Consider the following 18890-nt stretch of genomic DNA (forward strand, 5'->3'; position numbering starts at 1 on the left):
AAAGTTCTGGATTCTGGATTTGCCAAACGGGTGAACAGCCAGTGTTCGAGTCGAACAGAGCTCATCTCTAACCACGACCAGACTTGGGTTAGATTATTAACGTGGTAAGATCTGCAGGACCTGTTGCCTCCCTAGGCCTGTGAAAAGGGTAATGTAGTAGTAGCTTGAAATTCACTTAAATATTGGTAGAAGCACGGCAATTGGTAGCTCTACGCGTTTTGTGGTTTTTGAACCACTCATCAGGAGAAAAGCATGCAATGATTTTATAATGAAATAATAATATACTGATAAGCAAATTAAAATAATGGATAACATGAACAGGGGAAGGGTAGATAAAGTCTTCACAAAGTACATGTTTACTTAATCAGATACATAAATTGGTGGTAGGGTGGCCGGGTGCCACAAGCAATCCAGGGACACCCCCAACTGGGAGCTGAGGTGGACAGCTCGGGATAGACAACCCATACAGGCTTAAATTAGGGCTGGCATGTAAATAGCGAGGCACTCCTGTGAAGGGAGTGAAAAAATGGAGTGAGCCAAGGAAGTTCATGGGGGGTGTGGATAGAAAGGAGAGGTGGGAAAGGGGTCCATGCTGGTGAGGGGAGGGCAAGTGGGGCAGTGAAGGCTAACCAGACTGGGGTGGAAGATAGAAGTGACTAAAAGCTGTGCATAAAAAGAGGGGTAAATAAATGGTTACCCACTGATGATCATAAGAAAGTGGGCAATATGGGAGCCTTCATGGTGCCGTTTGGCTGGAGACACAGTTGTCCGGCTGATAGCACCCCTCCCCCCTTTTTGCCATGGGCCATGGCGTTGGTGGGCATTTCTTGGCGACGCACATATGGGTGCTTCCCTGGGCAGTGTCTGGCATTCAAGGCTCTCCACACACTGGATCACACGCAGCTGGGGCTCTCCTTCTTCCCACACATGTTCTACTCAATCCAGGTAATTGTGCATTTCTCACCTTTCTCATGCGCCTAAACACATCCACTTTCTTATGGTCAAAAAAAGTGACAAAAAGGTTAAACAAGACAGTAGATGGTTTTTGACAAGTCCTTCATTAAATTCTTCTTCTTACATCTGGTCTTCCTTCCATGTTCTTCTTGTTCCTCCAACTTCTTCTAATCCATCTTCTTCATCTTCTTCTTCCTCCACTCTTCTCGTCCTGCATCTTGCTCCAGCTCCCCCTCTGACATCATGGGGAAAGCCACAGGGAATAAATAACAAAAAAGCCTTAGCGCCGATATTAATAAATATGTAGGATTACCATACATGTATAGGAAACACCCAAATGACTAGGCTGCAACCATGCCAGCGTTATATCACCAAGAAAATATATAAAATTTGTGTAGAATGGTGCGCTATTAAAGTCATGTGACATATGATGCAACGCGTTGGGTGGAGCCAGTGACGTTATGTTCGGAGCCCTCTGAGAAGTCAGAAAGGTGACTTGTCTGGGAAACGCCTCCAATCGTATCTAGCTGATTGTTTTCAAGCGCTATCTATCGGCTTGGGTTATGTGAGTGCAATTGGTGTGGATAAAGTCTGCATAGCTTATAATCACTGCGCAATGAAAGTTTGTGTTTTACTTAGTGCCAAGATCGGATCGAATCTGAAGGCATACGATCTGCCAAGATCGGATCGAATCTGAAGGCATACGATCTGCCAAGATCGGATCGAATCTGAAGGCATACGATTTGCCAAGATCGGATCGAATCTGAACCCATACGATCTGCCAAGATCGGATCGAATCTGAAGGCATACGATCTGCCAAGATCGGATCGAATCTGAAGGCATACGATAGTGTGTGTTGACGTCCTGGAAAGTTTTTTCCTCTTCGCTCTACAGCGGGAAACGTTTGTCAACTATACTATCTCATGATAGTGAAGGGACTGTGTTTCCTTTATGTATTAGAGACTGCACTCTATAAGTGATATCAGTATTCAGCATATGTAGTGATATTTATTACTATCCTGTGTTTGCAGTATGCGGAGTAGGAGTTATTTAAAACAACAATAGCTGATATATACTTATAATTTTTTTTCTCTAGGATATTTTCTGTGATTACTACATACTAACTCTCATCGGAGTGTTTTATATATTGTTGCTACATGCTTGCTACATGTCCCTGACACCTGTTTGAATCTTTGGGGTGTTCGGGAAACAAGCTGAATGCCAAGAAGCACAATAGCACTTTTATTTTTTTCTATTTATTGCTTATTTGCATATCTTTGCGAAAAAGTGCACAGTTGTGGGTTTGCACTTTGTTAAATTGATTACACTAAATCCTTTATGCACTTTGAACTACTAAATTTTATATGACACTATTAGAATTCTGCACAATACTCTTCCCCTGAAGTCGTTTCGGGATTGGGAGCTTTGCTGTTCATGAACTAGATGGAATAGCAATTAGCACAAATAGCACTTTGTATTGGATGTGAAGGAGGTTTGTTGCCAGTGACTTCCATTATGGTTTACTTGCACATGCTTTTGTGATTAGTGCTGAGTATTTTTCGTATCTTTTGGTTAGTGCACATATATTTGTTAGCACTTTATATAACTTATATAAATTTTTTATTGTTCACATACTATTATTGCAATTTTGCATGGATGGTGTTCAGCGTATATCCTCTATAGTAGTCTATGGACCAGTATCCCTGTTTTTTCCATTGTAGATTGTGTAAAAGGAAGTTGACCAGAGCGCACCATTATACGCAAATGTATATATTTTCTTGGTGATAGAACACTGGCATGGTTGCAGCCTAGTCATTTGGGTGTTTCCTATACATGTATGGTAATCCTACATATTTATTAATATCAGCGCTAAGGCTTTTTTGTAATTTTTCACCTTCGCTGATGTGCACTGATGAGGCGGCACTGATGGGCACTGATAAGCTGAACTGGTGGACACTGATGAGGTGGCACTTATCCTTATGGGCACTGATGAGGCGGCACTTATGGGCACTGATGAGGAGGCACTAATATCCCATACTTATGGACACTGATAGGTGGCACTGATATGTGGAATTGATGAGCACCGATAGGCAGCACTGATGGGCACTGTTAGGCAGCAGTGGTGGGCACGGATAGCATGGAGAAGCAGTACAGATGGGCATTGATGGGTGGTACTGATGGGCGACACTGATGGGCATTAGTGGACAGCATTGATGGACAGCACTGATAGGGGGCACTAATTGCCAGCACGTGTGGGCTCTGATCACTGGCATTGGTGGGCACTGTATGCTGGCATTGGTGGGCACTCAATTTTTTATACTATATTTATATATTGTAATCAGGGCATTGATGATCAGTGCCCTGATTACTTCCTTAGCTGTCCCCTGTGAGGAGATGCTGCTGATCGGCTCTCCTCTCCTCATACTCTGTCACTGTGAGGAGAGGAGCATCGATTACCGGCATCTCCGTGTTTGCATGTGACCGGCTGAGATTGGACACAGCCGATCACATGGTTAAGAGCCACTGACTTGGCTCTTTAAATAGCCCTGTGTCGTATAACAGCGGCCCAGAACAAGAGCTGCACTGCCCCGCCATCATTTGACAGTGGGCAGGCAGCAAGCAGTTAATAAAATATTTTACTCTGCATGTGTCCCTGTGTGCATCCATTTTGTGACATTTTGTCTTGTAAACTGTCCCCCACAGTGTCCCCACTGTGGGGCTTTGGGCATAGAATGCAGTCTATGAGTCAGAAATACAACTCATAGACTTACATGTGTCTGGGAAGTGATGAAAGTTACACTATCAAAATGAATGAGCTAATAAATCACCGGGACCAGATAGCTTGCACCCGAGGGTACTTGGGGAACTCGGTCAAGTAATTGCTAGACCATAGTTCCTAATTTTTACTGACAGCCTACTGACTGGAATGGTACTAGCTGATTGGAGAAAAGCCAATGTAGCACCAATATTTAAAAAGGGCCCAAAATACATCCCTGGGAATTACAGACCAGTTCGCCTAACATCAATAGTATGTAAAATCTTGGAGGGGATGATAAGGCACTATATACAAGATTTTAGTAATGAGAACGGCATCATTAGCAGTAATCAGCATGGATTCATGAAGAATCGTTCTTGCCAAACCAATCTACTAACCTTCTATGAGGAGGTGAGTTGCCAGCTAGATAAAGGAAGGTCTGTAGACGTTGTGTATATAGATAAAGGAAAGCCCGTAGACGTGGTGTATATAGATAAAGGAAGGCCCATAGACGTGGTGTATATAGATAAGGGAAGGCCCGTAGACGTGGTGTATATAGATAAGGGAAGGCCCGTAGACGTGGTGTATATAGATAAAGGAAGGCCCGTAGACGTGGTGTATCTAGATAAAGGAAGGCCCGTAGACGTGGTGTATATAGATAAAGGAAGGCCCGTAGATGTGGTGTATCTGGATAAAGGAAGGCCCGTAGATGTGGTGTATCTGGATAAAGGAAGGCCCGTAGACGTGGTGTATCTAGATAAAGGAAGGCCCGTAGACGTGGTGTATCTGGATTTTGCAAAAGCATTTGACAGTTCCCCATAAACGTTTACTGTACAAAATAAGGTGCATTGGCATGGACCATAGGGTGAGTACATGGATTGAAAACTGGCTACAAGAGCGAGTTCAGAGGGTGGTGATAAATGGGGAGTACTCGGAATGGTCAGGGGTGGGTAGTGGGGTCCCCCAGGGTTCTGTGCTGGGACCAATCCTATTTAATTTGTTCATAAGCTAAGCAGGGCAATAACTTCTCTGCAGCATATGGAACCCTTGCAAAAAGATCTGAACAAATTAATAGGGGGAGGGGCAACTACATGGCAAATGAGGTTCAATGTAGAAAAATGTAAAATAATGCATTTGGGTGGCAAAAATCTGAATGCAATCTATAGACTGGGGGAGGGGAACCTCTGGGGGGATCTAGGATGGAGAAGGACCTGGGGGTCCTAGTAGATGATGCGCTCAGCAATGCAAAGCTGCTGCTAACAAAGCAAACAGAATATTGGCATTAAAAAGGGGATCAACTCCAGAGATAAAACAATAATTCTCCCCTCTACAAGACTCTGGTCCAGCCGCACCTGGAGTATACTGTCCAGTTCTGGGCACCAGTCCTCAGGAAGGATGTACTGGAAATGGAGCGACTACAAAGAAGGGTAACAAAGCTAATAAAGGGTCTGGAGGATATTAGTTATAACGAAAAGGTTGTGAGCTCTGAACTTATTCTCTCTGGAGACACCTGAGAGGGGATATGATTTCATTATACAAATATAAAAAAAGGAAAAAAACCACGATTGCCTAATCACTAAACAAAGACAAGCTGCAAAACCCAAATGTTATACTACATTCACAAGAAAAAAAAGAAAGAAAAGTGGGTTGCGCTAAAAAAATATGTAAATAATTAATCTGTGAAAAATTGAATAATTAGATGAATGGATAATACCACCGATCCTATAAGAAAGTATGTTCAAAAAATGCAAAATACATGTGTACCGTATTTTTCCGTGTATAAGACGCTACTTTATCCTTAAATTGTTAGCCTGAAATTCGAGCAGCGTCTTATACACGGTCAGTCAGCCTGGGAGAGAGCCGTGCGGGTGCCTAGATGGTCATAGCTTGTGAACGGCTTCCTCCAATCACGAGCCATATGTTAGTGACGTCAGCTGGAGGTAGAGGAGGAGGTGGAGAGTGCGCAGATACGATCCCGTTCGACGTGGAGACTGTGCAGATGCAGAGAGCAGAGCGTTTTGAGCCCAAGATGTCACAGAATAATAAAAGTAAGAGACTGTCTTATTCTGCAAAATTTAAACTCAGTGTAGTTAGCTATGCAAAAGAGCATGGGAATAGAGCTGCAGAGAGACAGTTGACTGACTCAGAAGACAGCAATGATGCAAAAGAAGAATTCTGTCTGGAACTAGTGATGAAGAAGAGAACATTGATGCAACAGAGGTTGAATAAAGTGATATGATGCATAATATACTGGTATGTAAAAGTTAATTACTAAATAAAACTGTGTTCTGTTTTACCTGTTTAAAATATGGATTTCTTAATTCTGGGTTGCAAAAGTGGGGGGCGTCTTATACATGGGGGCGTCTTATAGACGGAAAAATACGGTATATAGACAAATAATACTCTCTCCAGTGTGATAAGAAAAATATATAGAGAAACAATTTGGACATCTAATAAGACTAAATATCCAATCAGATAACTAGTGTTAAAAGATCAAATGCCAGTGAAAACAACATAACTGATAAATAGTACATAGTAAAAAAACACGATCGCTTTAATGTTAAATGATCCATAATCATATTAGAAAGTCCATAGAGAAAGTCCCAAAATAAGGAATAATAATAATAATAATAATAATAATATTAACTCCCACCGTGATGAAACGGTGAAAGAAATCCAAGGTTGTGTAGACTGAACACCTCCACCACAATTCACGCTCCTGCTTACCAGAAACAAATTGTTCTTTATTATAGAGAACCGCAAAGCGCAGATGGCTAATTTTCCCCAGCCTAGGATCTTTGGACGGATGGGATGGTAAAAGCAGCCTCTCACAGTTCAAACTCAGCCACAATCCCAAACATCAGTGAACATACAAAGAATAGAGCTCGCAATAGTGTAAAACTATAACATTTAATATAACAAAATAAAAACAAATTGCGCACTTACATAGCACCAATAAGTAAACAGCATTAAGTCAATCGAGCCGGCCGGTCTCAAAAGAACGCCCGATACTTCCGGGACAGCCATGTGTAGCGGTGTAGCTCCTCCTGCCTACGCATTTCGTCACTAACAGGACCCCGTAATTATTATATATATATATATATATATATATATATTTTTTTTTTTTTTTTTATACAAATACCGTACTGGTGACCCCACAATATATAAATACTGTACTGGTGACCCCACAATAGGGATAAAACTTTTCTGCAAAATGAAGTTTAACAAGACTCGTGGCCACTCATTAAAATTAGAAGAAAAGAGGTTTAACCTTAAACTACATAGAGGGTTCTTTAGTGTAAGAGCGGCAAGGATGTGGAATTCCCTTCCACAGGCGGTGGTCTCAGTGGGGGGCATCGATAGTTTCTATTAGATAAGCACCTGAACGACCACAACATACATGATATACAATGTAATACTGACATATAATCACACACATGGGTTGGACTTGATGGACTTGTATCTTTTTTTCAACCTCACCTACTATGTATCTATGTAATGCATGAGAAAAAAAAAACAAAAAAAATGGTTGTGTGTGTTTTATAAGTTTTTTTTTATGTAATGCATAAGTAATCTAGTTACAGCTTATCTGTAATGCCGCATACACACGACCGGACTTTTCAACATCAAAAGTCCGACGGAATGATTCCGGCAGACCATTCCATCGTGTGTGGGCTGCAGCGGACTTTTGATTTGCAAAAGTCTGACAGACTTTAGAAATGGAACATGTTTCAAATTTTTCCGACAGAACGCCGCCGGACCCAGTTCCTACTGAGAAATCCGCTCGTGTGTGTGCTAGTCCGACGGACAAAAACCGACGCGAGGGCAGCTATTGGCTACTGGCTATGAACTTCCTTATTCTAGTCCAGTCGTAAGTCATCACGTTCGAATCCATCGGACTTTGGTGTGATTGTGTGTGGCCAAGTCCATTCATTTGGAAAGTCCATCAGAACTCCGTCAGAACTCAGTCGAAAGTCTGTGTACGCGGCATTAGTGGTAGTTTTCCTTTAAGTAAGACATGCTTGTCTCTCTACAGAATTTGTACAGTTTGGCAGTGTAGTGATTGCAGTAGTGTCATGGCAATGCACAGCAAAAGAAAGTGCTATTTCAATGATGCACTCCAAAAAGAGTATCCTTTCCTCAAAAGTGCTGGAAAGGGATCTTCTGTTTTATGCACAATATGCATTTCTGTGTTTACTATTTGAAGTGGAGGAAGGACATCAATTAAAGAGCACAAAGCCACAAGCAAACACAAAGCTGCTCTAACTGCCGGTGCAGGTTCCACCTCTTTGACATCATTTTCCAGAAAGGTTGAACCCTCACGGAGTGAATATGACTTTGCTTTACAAGAGGGAGTTTTTTCATATCACACCATTGCCCATAATCATAGTTTCCGATCAATGGACTGCACTTCAGGATTAAATAGAAAGTTCTTCAATCCTAAATGTTGTTGTGCACGGACAAAGTGTGATGTCATTGTGACAAATGTATTTGCTCCTTGGTCAACAGATGAGCTCAAACATGACCTTGAGCATGTTCATTTTGTAGCACTTTCGGTAGATGCTTCAATCCATGGACGTGTCAAGTTGCTGCCTATTACGGTTCACTACTTCAAGGTACAAGAGGAACGCTCCTCTGTGGAGACAAAACTTCTTGATTTTGTTGAACTGAAAGGTGAAACAGCTGAACTTATTTCAGATGAGGTGATAAAAATGATACAAAAATTCCACCTGGAAAATAAAGTTGTGGCCTTCTCTGCCGACAATCCAAATACAAACTTTGGTGGACTAGGAAGGCAAGGGAGAGAAGACGTGCACACTAAAGTCAGAAGAGCCCTCCAGCGAGAAGTTAGAGGTCTTGGATGTCCAGCTCATATTGTGCACAATTGTGCCCCAACTGCCCTACATACAATCCCAGTGGATGTTGAATATATTCTTAACAAGATTTTTTGTATATTTTCATATATTTACTGTTTGTGTTGAAAGACTGAAGAGTTTTTGTGAGTTTGTGGGGCAAGAATATGAAAACATCTTTGGGCACAGCAATGTCAGGTGGCTCTCAATGTTCCCTGCTTTAGAAAGAATTCTTATGCTCTATGAGCCACTCAAGTTATTTATTTTGTCTGAAGAAAAGTGTCCAGTTGTCCTTAGGAAAGTATTTGAAGACCCTACAACTGAACTGTGGCTTACTTACATCCACAGTAATATGTCACTTTTCCATGACACAATAAAATCCCTGGAGGGACAAGATCGCTGTGCCGTGGAATCAGCCGAGATTCTCAACACCCTTAAAACTAAGCTGTCTGCTAGACATGAGGAAGACTTTGTGCCAGTGATTCTAAAAAAACTAATCAAGGAGCTAGAAAGAGCTGAGGTTATAACACAAGCTTCCTACTTTCAAGTTGCTCGCTCTTTTTTTGATGCCTCGGTCCAATATTTCCATGCATGGGGAAAGCATATAGATGACCTTGAAGACCTTCAATGCTTGCTTCTGAAAAGAGTTCCTGCGAGGTCTGATATTCAGAAGACCGTTCAACTTCTGAACACACAATGCCCAAATGTAACCCTAGATGGAGATGCTTTGTTTGATGAATTGACTTTACTCAATGCATTCCTAAAAGAGAAAATACCTGACTATAGGATTCGTCAACTTTCGGTGCTATGAACTAATAATAAAAACACAACACTGCGTGACATGGATTGAAACGGCCACAACAGCCCTTTATTAAACAATTAATAAACCAAAAACAATTTTAACCAGGAGGGGGGTCTTTGGGTGTCCTTAAATCCCATTTTCTGCTTGTTATAACTGACCATGTCCTCAGCTGTGCCCCATCTGACTCGAAGACGTTGCGATTTCCACATATTGACTTTCCTCCAGGAGACCTAGCTCCTGAGAGAACCACCAACAACCAACAACCAACCATGTGGGAGCGCCATGCCCTAGATGGGCCCCCAATTCTTCTCCAATCTGTTTAATCCTTGACCCCCCCAAAGACCCCCTGACCCGCCAGCTGCTGTGACAGAGGAAATAATAATAATAAAAAATATTTATTTATTTTTTTCAATTTTTTATCTTGTTTTATTATTATCCTTAATATATATATAAAACAAGGATACACTAAAGCCCAGTACACACGAGCGGACTTTTCCAAAGTCTGACGGAATGATTCCGTCAGACTATTCGATCGTGTGTGGGCTGCAACGGAATTTTGATTCGCAAAAGTCTGACAGATTTTAGAAATGGAACATGCTTCAAATTTTTCCGCCAGAACTCTGCCGGACCCAGTTCCTACCGAAAAATTTGCTCGTGTGTGTGCTATTCCGACGGACTAAAACCGACGCTAGGGCAGCTATTGGCTACTGGCTATGAACTTCTTTATTCGAGTCCAGTCGTACGTCATCACGTTCGAATCCGTCGGAGTTTGGTGTGATTGTGTGTGGCCAAGTCCGCTCATTCGAAAAGTCCGTCAGAACTCTGTCGGAACTCCGGCAGAACTCCTTTGGAAGTCTGTCGGACATAAGTCTGGTCGTGTGTATGCGGCATTACTCTTTCCCCCCATCTATTGTGTATCACCACTGCGCTAAACAAAAAACTTTAAACTAAGCCGTCACTTTAAAAAAACTAAATGTGTACAGTATTCCTTATCTAAACAATAGAATAAGCAGCGCTAAATATAAATCCACACCAGTGAATTCAAAAGTATTAAAAAATATAGACCCAGTCCAGTGAACATGAATTACTAAATGTTACTACACTGTGCAAACCCTGCCCCGAGCATACAGAAATAGAGAAAATTAATTAATAGTTTGTATTGAAATTAATTAACACAAATTATTATATAGTGCATGTCACCAGATGAATAGTGATAAATATATACGATCTGTTGAAAAAAATACCCTGTGGCTAAATATTATTCAACACTAAAAATAAATAAACAAATAACGAGAATCAAATGAATGGTTTCAAGTTCTATCAAACAATGTCCACTTCCTAAAAACATTGTTACCAACACCACTGTGAAAGCTCCAGAGAACATAATATAATGTATCCCAGTCAAATCATAGTCCATACGTTGAATCTTCAGATCATAATCCAAATAATGGAATAGTGAAAAAAACGCTTAACCAGTGTCTCTTGAATAACCAGCAGATTACATCTCCACTCCTCCACCACACCGCTCTAGATGTGACTCCTCTCCCCTTATGTGATTACACTCACCCGCTGTATATGTCTCACACTTTCCTGTTTGGCTGGATGTGCTTTTCCTCTTTACAGGGTTTAAATGGGATATTCAAGTTTCCACTCCAGAATGCAGGGCTAGTGCCATGGCTGTTCTCATAGACGCCACGGATGTTTCCATAGGTGTCACGGCTGTTCCCATAGATACTCTCATGCAACAAAGAAAAGATTTGCTTCCATAGCGTGATACAGTATAAAACTTTTTAATCACACATAAAAAACTCTCACATTGCACTCACATCAAAGGATGAATAAACACGCCAAATATAAAAATTCATAGCACTCTTGAATAACCCATACTGAAGCATAGGTGGTCACGGCGGACCCAGGATATGCGGGAATAATGGATAGTCTCTCACCGCTCCTTAACTGTACCGCCGCTTTACAAGGATCAATGTAAGATGTTCAGCATCCTATATGTATCTCTCTCATTCGCCTAGTAGCCAAAATCCGACATGTTTCGTCATAAAATTGACTTAATCATGGGGCTGGTCACTAGGCAAGACAAACTGACTTATATTTTCCCCAAACTGCTCTCAATGGGCGGTGTATAATCACCACACATGCGCATCACCTGTGTCCCCAATTCCATCAATGCTTCAGTTCACACTGCTCATTAATACAGAGTCAATCCATGATGCAATCTAACAAGCTTTTAAAAAAATTATATGTAAATATCATTCCAACAATCTAAAACTCAATTGCACAAAAGTAAAAGCAGATTAATACTCTATACAGATATTTGTAGTGAATAGTAGCGGAGAGTTTCCACAAAGGGAGTCGCAATTAACATATCAATCTGCATCGGCATATATAGCATCCTATCTCCCCCAATTTCTATTGTTATACTATATCAGATGCTACATGCATTGGAGACGGGGGGTGACCTGCAAACAAATTAGAAATGGGTTTTATTGATATCTATATCTCCATTAAGGAGAACTGAATGCCACAAATGAGACGAATATAATTAATGCATTCAGAAATGCCTTAGAACTTAATAACATCTGACCCATTTACATGGATCATGCCAGCATGCAGGGAAATACACCTGCATTAATCCACATGTATATATCACTAATTAAGTCACTGGTCCTATTTAAACTAAAATTACAAACCTATATAAAAATACATATATTTATATATGTGCGATCACACTGCTTGCAGTGCGCGTGCAACACACGTATATACATAACGATAACATATATAAACTTATACACAATGACAATTCACTGTATATAAAAATGAATAGAAAAAGAAAGCCGTGCTGCAACAATAACATCCAGCCTGATCAAAAATTGCTAATGAAGCAACCCTAGATCAAATTCAATATTTGTCCCTCTTGGAGAGAGACACATCAAAAAGGGTCCACCGAGTCTTCATCTATGACAGATCACCGACCCAGTTGGACCCCCTGCAAGAGAGACGGATACAAACTATGCCTCAGGATAGGCTTAAATCCTATTGATGGTGTTCCTCAAAGTGCAATGACACACCATGGCACTAGAACCCCTTCCGGGTGTTTCCTAGATGTTAAGAGATCTCTTATCTATCTTGACTGCGACATTATGGCGGACACATCGGACACTTTTGGTGCTATTTTGGGACCAGTCACATTTATATAGTGATCAGTGCATTGATTGATGTATAAATGTGACTGGCAGTGAATGGGTTAAGCTGTAGGGTAAGGTGACCAGATTTTTAAAATGAAATCCGGGGACATATTTTTTTACTAGTAATGGCAGCAATCAGCGACTCTTAGCAGGACTGCGATATTGCGGTGGACACATCAGACACGAATGCCGCGTATATATGACCGGTTTTCTCGTCGGAATCAACTCTGAAGGTTTTTCCGAAGGAGTTCCGCTGAAACTGTCTTGCCTACACACGATCACACCAAAGTCCGACCGTCTAGAATGCGGTGATGTACAACACGTACGACGGGATTAGAAAAAGGAAGTTCAGTAGCCAATAGCTTCAGAGCATGCGTCGTTTATGGTCCATCACAACAACATACAGACGAGCGGTTTTCCCGATAGGAATTGGTTCCGTTGGAAATATTTAAAACAAGCTCCATTTTCGGGTCCGTCAGGATTTTCGAAAAAAAAAAAAAGTCAGATGAGGCCCACACACGATCGGAATATCCAATGAAAAGATTACGTCTGACTTTTTCTGTCGGACATTCCGCTCGTGTATACGCGGTATTAGTGACACTTTTGAGACTTTGTGGGAACCAGTGACTCTAATACAGAGATCAGTGCTAAAAATATGTACTGTCACTGTACTAAAGACGCTGTCTGGGAAGGGGATAACATTTAGGGCAATCAATGGGTTAAATGTGTGCCTAACAAGTGTTTTCTCACTGTGGGGGAGGTGCTTACTAAAGGAAGACATAGATCCCTGTACTTGCTTTGCAGGAACACAGGATCAATGTCTTCCACACTGACAGAATGGTGAACTGCCTTGTTTACATAGGCAGACCACTAGGCGAGTCCGCCGGATCCGCTGATTGGCTCTGACCCCCAGAAATGCAGGATCACGTATATAATGCCCCGTACACACGAGCGGACTTTTCAACATCCAAACTCCGACGGACTGAGTCCGGCGGACTATCCGATCGTGTGTGGGCTGCAACGGACTTTAGCGAAGCTAAAGTCTGACGGACTTTAGAAATGAAGCATGCTTTAAATTTTCCCGACGGAACTCCGCCGGACCCGGTCCCCTTTGAAAAATCCGCTCGTGTGTGTGCTACTCCGACGGACTAAAACCGACGCTAGGGCAGCTATTGGCTACTGTCTAGGAACTTCCTACGTCGAATCCAGTCGTACGTCATCACGTTCGACTCCGTCGGAGTTTGGTGTGATGGTGTGTGGTCAAGTCCGTTCGGTCGAAAAGTCCGCCAGAACTCCGTCGGAACTCCGGCGGAACTCCTTTGGAGGTCTGTCAGACTTAATCCCTCTCGTGTGTACGGGGCATTAGTGATCCTGTGCAGCGTGACCCCCCTTTAGCAGTAAATCTGCTATCAGGCGATCAGAAATTGGGTAAGATCATCAGCATAATGATAACTCACAGGCAGGGGGCGCTCTATCATGGCTCTGTCAGCATTATGATAAGTGACAGGCAGGGGGTGCTCTATCTTGGTGATGGCTGGCTCTGTCACAGTGAGTCACATGACATGACTGCTGGGTGTTGATTTTGTGAACTTCTGACCAGTGGCGTAACTAGAACCTTCAGGGCCCCGATGCAAGAAACCCTGAAGGGCCCCCCTGACAGGGCCCTTTACTCCGAGTTTGGTGGTGGAACAACAGGGCCCGGTTGCAAGTGGGTGGCTGCATGTAAAGGAACCAATTTCTCCATTTCCCCCCCGCTTCTCCACCTCTCCCTCCCACAGGCATTCAGCGGCTGCAGGAGGAAAATGGAGAGACGGGTTCCTCTATGTCGGTGTTTCTCAATCTTTTTCCAGTCAGGGCCCCTTTAAGTACATCCCCCTATGTGAATGAGGCTGCACTGCAACCCCCCTGCAACTGTGTGCATTGCATGCAGTTCCAGCATAGTGATGATGCATTTAAGGGGTTGTAAAACCTCGTGTTTTTTCACCTTAATCCATCCTACGGGAGAATGCTACTCCTAGGGGGTTGTCTGATATGAGGAGGAGTCACGAGAGCCACCAAGGGACCCCAGAATACAAGGTTCAGGGCCACTCTGTGCAAAACGAGCTGCACAGTGAGGGTAAGTATAACATGTTTGTTATTTTTAAAAAAAGCAAACCTTTACAATCACATTAAGGGATTAAAACAGGTGGTCAGGAGGCAACATATTGCCCCTTTACCAGCTGTCAAATGCCCCTGGAAAGCGATCTGAGCACAGATCGCTTTTCAGAGGAATAGCATTTTTTTGCTGGTACTTTGAGCAAGCAAGAAAAAAAAAAACAGTTCTGATTGTACACATATGGGGTAGGGCTGGAGGAAAAAAATCTATTTGAATCTTGAATTGAGTTGAGAGGTCCAATCGATTCAAATTTTCAGCAAATAGTTTTTTTTAGATATTTATTTTTTCACCAGGATCGGTGCTGACACCGCGCCAGTCCTGAGGAGCTGCGGGCAGGAGTTTTTAGGTGAGGCCGCGGCTTCGGCCTAGTCCGCGAGGCCGGACCCACAGACTAGGACGAAGCCACGGCCTCACCTAAAAACTCCTGCCCACAGCTCCTCAGGACTGGCGCGGTATCCATAGAAAAGAACTCGATTCGAATTGTGAATCGAGTTTTTTTTTTTTTTAAATGACAAATTTTTTTTTTTAGAAAATCGCCCAGCTCTAATATGGGAAGGGGGGAGCCGAGGTGGACGGACGCACTGGAAGAGAGCTCCGTGCATTCCCGTTCTCATCCATCTCCATCCGCACCCAGGATCGACTGCCGAGGCTCCAAAACGGCTCATCCTGAGTGGGGAAGCCGCCCGGATCGTTTTGCGGGCGGAATTTCCACCTTTCGGCGCTCTCGCCGTTCGCGGCCTAGTGCGCGGCCGGCGCCACGGTGAGAGTCCCGCCGCCGCCATCTTGCGGCCTACCTCCTCCGTCGGGCCTTGCGGGCTACGGGCTCCACCACACAGGCAGACACATCTGCCCACCGCTAGACCGTCGCACACACCGGAGGGTGAACCCGGACGGCGAGAGTATCCACAGCAGCATTCCCGGAGGTATCGAGGAGGAGCAGCAGCTCTACAGCCTCCTGAGGAGCTCCGGCGGCCATCTTGCTACACCCAGGGCCTAAGGTGAGGAGAAGCCCTGGGAGTTCATTAGTGTGGTTACCCTTGCTGGCTTGACTCTGCACACTGTGCCCGCTGACAGGGCAATAGTCTTCTGCCTCCCCCCCTACCACTACTCTCAGCTAAACACAGAGGCTCTGGCCTTCTCTGGCGGCCATATTGGGACTCCCGGGACATTGACATTTTCAGTGGGCACTGCTCCTCAGCTCTTTCCCCGGATCCCTCCACCTCACCAGCACAATTTACCCCCCTGGAATCCTCTTTCTCATCCAGGAGCCCCACGTTGCCCTTTCTACCTGTGTGGTCCCTATACCTCATGTGCTTCATTCTCTGCTGTGGGGGCCACACATATGGTCCCATGAGATGAGCACCATGTAACTATTAAATGACGCCCTAAGCCGCCTTCCTACTCCCCCTACGACGCATAACTAGCAACTTTACAAAGGGGGACAGCACGACTGTCTGACTTCTAGTCCAAACGCCTCATGGTGAAATACGGGCCAAAACATCCCACTCAGTCTCAATCTCCAGACCTGCGACCCTCGCATACACTTGATCGTTTTCTGAGCAAACCTACATCCCCTCCCCCGACCTCGACGGCCACCCTGTCCACGCAAACGCCTTCTCAAGGGGTGACACGGAACGCTTACCTCAGCCGCCTCACCAGAATCAATGGCTGCCCCTGTCACGGTCGAAGTCCTTGATGACAAACTCAAGGCCCTGCTGCAAGACCTGACCAGCAACGTCTCTAAAGAAATGGGGAAGCTTGCACACGAACTACGGGGAGAGATAGCTCAAAATGGTGAACGCACCGATGTCTTGGAAACGAAGTTTGATGATATGATCCAATATGTCCACGTATTGGAAGAAGACAACGCCGGTCTGAAACAATCAATCGCTCAGCTTCAATCCCAGCAAGAGGACTTAGAGAATAGGGAACGCCGCCAAAATTTACGTATCAGGGGCGTGCCGGAGACCGTTGGCGAGGGAGAGATTAGACCATATCTTCTCAGCTTGTTCAATGTGGTGGCCCCTCGGATTCCGGATATTGACTGGAGACTGGATAGGGCGCACAGATCCCTGGCCCCCAAACCCCCAGCGGGCGCTAACCCCAGAGACATCATAGTACGTTTTCATTACTATGACAGTAAGGAGGCTTTAACAGTGGCTACCCGCAACAAATCCCGCCTGGAGTTTAAGGGGGCGAAGATACAGATTTTCAGCGACTTATCTCCGATCACACTTGCCAAACGCAGAGGCTTCCGACCGGTGACTACGCACCTACAGAATCTTCAAATCCCATACCGATGGGGTTTTCCCTTTCGCCTGTCTGCCTCAAAAGACGGAATTCAATACTCCATGAGAGACTTACAGGAAAGTGAAGCATTTCTCCGCAGCCTTGGTCTACCACCGATCCCAGATGAAGACCCCACTCCTCTTCCCGTGACACCCAAACCCACGTCCATTCCAGGACGACTCTGGACCCCCGCTCGGCAGAGGTCGCAGAAGAACTTCTCTACCCCTCAACGCTCACCATTTGCCAGACATCCTCCTTGAGATGGACCCATTTCCCAACCCTGGTTGGGATTGTCTTCGGCCCCTAAGTCACCATGTTTCCCCTGTTATGGGGTTGGCCATGCCCGTAATTATGGGTCTTTCATTGCTCCTTTGGACTAGAGTCAAGCTAAGTTAAATTGTTCTGTTTATTTATTTTTTTATTTTTTGGCTATTTTTGGGCGCTGTCGGAAGGTGGCGAGGGGAGCCACTCCCGATGAGATGGAACCCCTTGTGTGCCTCCGTTTGTTCCGCGGCCTTGGCCGTGGACTCCTGGGTGGTTTTTGCCCCCCAGGCTCTTTTTCTCCGTTTTTTCCTTTCTTTTTTTTTGTTATGGGCTTTTTTTTTGGCCTATTGGATGTTTTTGACCTACACTGCTCAAGGTATTATGTAGCTTTTTTCCTTATAGTCAATGTTTTATGCACACGTCTGCTTTTATCCCACAGGATACACCATGGTTTATACTGCCTAGTTAACTTTTACGGGTATTTTTGGTTAATACATGTTTGTTCTGCTTACATTGCATTAATGCTAATTCATGAAGATGGCTTTAAGGGTTCTTACTTATAATGTTAAAGGCTTGAACTCTATTCATAAACGCTGGTTGGCTCTGAAAGAGTTCAAATCTTCGGCTGCAGACATAGTCCTGGTCCAGGAGACCCATTTCCGCCCCGGGGGTTCTCTTAAATTTGCTGCTAAACACTTTCCAAATTCCTTTCTGGCTTCTGATCCCTCTGGCAAAGCAGGGGTTGCAATCCTGATTAGGAAATCTTGCCCGATCAGGGTGAAATCTGCATTTATAGACCCCCATGGTAGAAATATCCTCCTGGACTGCGAGTATCTCTCACGCTCTCTCACTGTGATTAATGTATATGCTCCTAACTCGGGCCAAATCCAATTTCTTTCTGACTTACTGGACAGCTTAGGTAAATACGCTCAACCCTTCATGATCATGGGGGGGGACTTCAACATGGTCATGTCTCCTAGGAGAGACAGACAGACGCTTTTTCCTTCCATTCCCTCATCTAGAGTGGAACGTCAGTCCACCACATTTCGTAAACTAATCAGAACCCATAACCTGTTGGACATATGGAGAATCAAGCACCCCACTAGCAGACAATTTTCATTTTTCTCCCCCCACATAAGATGTACTCCAGACTTGACCACCTTTTTATATCAGCGCCCCTACTGACATCGGCGGTGGCATCAGAACTGAACCCCATAACATGGTCAGATCATGCCTCGGTTCAGCTTGACCTGGTTCTTGCCTACTCCATGCCGAGAACCTGCCATTGGAGACTCAATGACTTTCTCCTCCGCAATCCCATTGTCGAGGCTCAACTATCCCAAAATTTATCGGAATTTTTTCAACTGAATGACGGCTCAGTGGCAGGGGTGTCTACCCTATGGGAAGCCCACAAGGCATTTTTTAGAGGTGCATGTATCTCTGCCGGCGCCTGCTTAAAGCGGGACTCGGCAGCCCTGAGGCAAGACACCCTCTCACAGCTCCGTAAGGCTGAAGATCTGCTCCTGGCTTCCCCTACGGTGACTCGTTTGCGCACGGTCACAACCCTCCGTGAGCGTTTGAAATCGCTAGATATGCAAAAATGTTCTAAGGCCCTAAT

The sequence above is a fragment of the Lithobates pipiens genome, unplaced genomic scaffold, assembly GCF_037356315.1.
Source record: "Lithobates pipiens isolate NorthernLeopardFrog02 unplaced genomic scaffold, aLitPip1_a1.2 Scaffold_8, whole genome shotgun sequence".
NCBI lineage: Eukaryota > Metazoa > Chordata > Amphibia > Anura > Ranidae > Lithobates > Lithobates pipiens.